The sequence below is a fragment of the Felis catus genome, chromosome C2, assembly GCF_018350175.1.
Source record: "Felis catus isolate Fca126 chromosome C2, F.catus_Fca126_mat1.0, whole genome shotgun sequence".
NCBI lineage: Eukaryota > Metazoa > Chordata > Mammalia > Carnivora > Felidae > Felis > Felis catus.
In genome coordinates, this window is record NC_058376.1 from 25,658,003 (window position 1) to 25,661,244 (window position 3,242).

A 3,242-nucleotide genomic window follows, 5' to 3' on the forward strand; every position below is an offset into this window, starting at 1 on the left:
CCCAGCCCCTCCCCTAAAAACTAGAGCCACTTTGAAAAAGAGTGCAGTCAGCAGCCCCACCTCCTCCCCTCCGCTTCCCCGGGTGCCTTCTTCCCATTCGCTAACAGACCCGATACTCGTTTGTGTGAAATGTGACAGCTTTGCTATTAAACTCTGGCAAAAGTTGGATCCATTTGGTTTTCTCAAAGATTAATGTCCACGGGGATGCCAAGTTGTGGGGCCTTTCTCTTTTTGTGCTAAATTGCTTGATCATATGTATTGCTAGATTCAGGGCACTAGCCACTATTCAAGATGGATTGGCGAAGCGGGAGCCAAAACCTGCTCGGTGAATTATATAACGTGGCAGGTTTTTCCCCACCTAGGTTCTGCAAATAGATTACTTCCAAGCAGGTTGTTTAACTAAATTGCCACAGGAGCAAATTGAAGAGAAGAATATTTAAAGCACGGTTTTCCCAACTGATTTCCATCTCAGTATTTGCAGCTCCAGAGAAAACCATTAACGCAAATATTCTGAATACTTGGGAATTTCTTGGATGTAAATGTATGTATTTCTTTGCACTCATCTCTCCCTGACCTGTGGTTTCTATTAAAAGTAAAGCATTCTAAAACCCACAAAGACATTGTTTTCCCTTACCTGACTTGGTCTTCATTGTTTCAGTCCCGCCAAGGATGCTAGATTGTAACCTGCAGTATTGGAAAGAAGTTCCCAAGAGTTTCATCTATATCGAGGGGCACCTGGGTGACTCAGTTGGTTAAGCACTGGACTCTTGATTTCTGCTCGGGTCATGATCTGGGCAGTTTGTGAGTTCATGCCCACCATTGGGGCTGGCGCTGACAGTGTGGAGCTTGCTTGGGATTCTGTCTCCCTCTCTCTCTGCCCCTCCCCCACTTGCAGTCTCTCTCTGTCTCTCTCTCTCTTTCTCAATAATAACAAACTTTTTTTTAAAAAAGGTGTTTCATCTATATCTAGTCCCTGATAGGAACCCTGAGGATACTCTTATAATGAGGTCCGGTAGAATTGGTATTTTCTCATTAGGATGCTTTAAATGCACCAGGATTTGGGGCGCCTGGATCAAGCCTGGATGGCTTGATCGGTTAAGCGTCGGATTCGGCTCAGGTCATGATCTCATGGTCCCTGAGTTCAAGCCCCGCGTCGGGTTCTGTGCTGACAGCTCAGAGCCTGGAGCCTGTTTCAGATTCTGTGTCTCCCTCTCTCTCTCTGCCCCTCCCCTGTTGATGCTCTGTCTCTGTCTCAAAAATAAATAAACATTAAAAAAAATTAATGCACCAAGATTTGTGAAATAAAATCCTTTGGTTTTAATGGGTGGTGCATTTTCCGGTAACACCTCCCTGTCTTTGGTTTTCATAAGCCACAAGTACACTCTGAACATTTATTGAACGGCTTTCTTGGGAAAAAGAAGGTAAATCTTGCTACAGTAAGAACAAGTCTTGCAGAATAAAAATTTCAGCACTTATAAAGACCTTAAGGATTATTAAATCCACCGTACTCAAGAAAGTGTAATTTCACGATAATCATAATAATGTCTATCACTTTATTTTTCCTTGTATTACCATTAAATTACTAATTTGTCGCAGGGCCATGGGCAATTAATAAATCTTACAGAGAGTATGGATCTTGTTTCACTACTAGCTGGATGTCCAAAAGAAGCAGGAACCGCTGGGATTTTGAATGGAAATGGAAAATATAAATCCTCAAAGGCATGGAGATGTATATAGCTCAGCCCTGTAAATCCTGTCATAGTGTCACTGGGTGTGGCTGTGGTCAGAAATCTGCTCCAGGGACTCAGAGTCCAGTGTGGAGAAAGAAATGTAATAATGACTGGAGTGGAAGTCTGAATGCAGTGTCATGGTTAGCATAGAGGAATGAGGAATTAGGTATTTTTGTAGGTGTTCTCTAGCATTTGTCCAGGTTGAGCATGATAACCCTCAATGGCTGATTGATTACCTGAGTGCCCCACATGCCTACGGAATTAGGATTCTTAACAGGGGCTCGTTTCTCCTTCTGTGCCATCCTATTCCCAGATATTCACGTGGCCCAGGGCTGTCGTGGAAAGTTCTCTATTTGGGAAGGAATACCAGTGGATTTCCTACATATCCATACACCCCAATGTCCAAAATGGCTCAGATGCCAAAAAAGTCAGCCAGTCCATGAAGCTACTATTGGCAAGAGGGAGCTCTGTTGTTTTAGTACTCCAGAAAATCCAAATTACAGCAAAAACTGTATCCTCAATATGGTTGCACAGACTTCTAAAATATAGTTTGTTATCTTTAGGCTACGATTATATCGGTTCAGAGTGGCTGCACCCGTTAACTAAGGCTACTCAGAAGTTATCCTAGGAGCTGTCTGACTTATCAAGACAACGAATCATTAAAAGGTCTTTTTAGATGTAATGCTTTTAAAGGGACTGGTTAATAATACCAGCTTTTTTCTTTGTTTCTCCATCACCAGAAAACATCTGGATGAATCATCATTAAAATAAATTCAGAGAGCACATTTTGGATAGTCATAAATATGGAATTTTAGTGGCACCTGATATTCTCTTCGGAGAGTATGGGAGGGGGGAATCTCTCTGAAATAATTTTTGTATATAGCAAAGTGGGAGATATAAATTTAAAATTTTCAACAAAATTCCATTTAAAAAAACCTGGGGTTTAGGGGACAGCAACAAATATTAATTTTTTTTATTTAAAATTTTTTTTCAACGTTTTTATTTTTATTTTTGGGACAGAGAGAGACAGAGCATGAACGGGGGAGGGGCAGAGAGAGAGGGAGACACAGAATCGGAAACAAGCTCCAGGCTCCGAGCCATCAGCCCAGAGCCTGACGCGGGGCTCGAACTCACGGACCGCGAGATGGTGACCTGGCTGAAGTCGGACGCTTAACCGACTGCGCCACCCAGGCGCCCCAACAAATATTAATTTTTTAAAGAAATGGCTGTTTTTCCCTGTGAGTATGCATAAGTTATCATAAAAGACAAAGGACTTTCTTATAGCAAACACATTTCAGTTCCAGAAATTTAAGAACTGCTTTCCGATCATCAGGAGATAAGAGTTCCCTTAAGGGCAACCAAGAGAAGCTAGGGTTATGTGAGGAATTTTTGCACATGTGTAGAGTTCAGCCTCCAGATTTCCTGAAACCAAGGTGTGATAACACCACATCAGTGACAATCCTGAGAGGTTTCAAGTTAAGATTCTCTGACCACTTAAAAAAAAAAAAAATC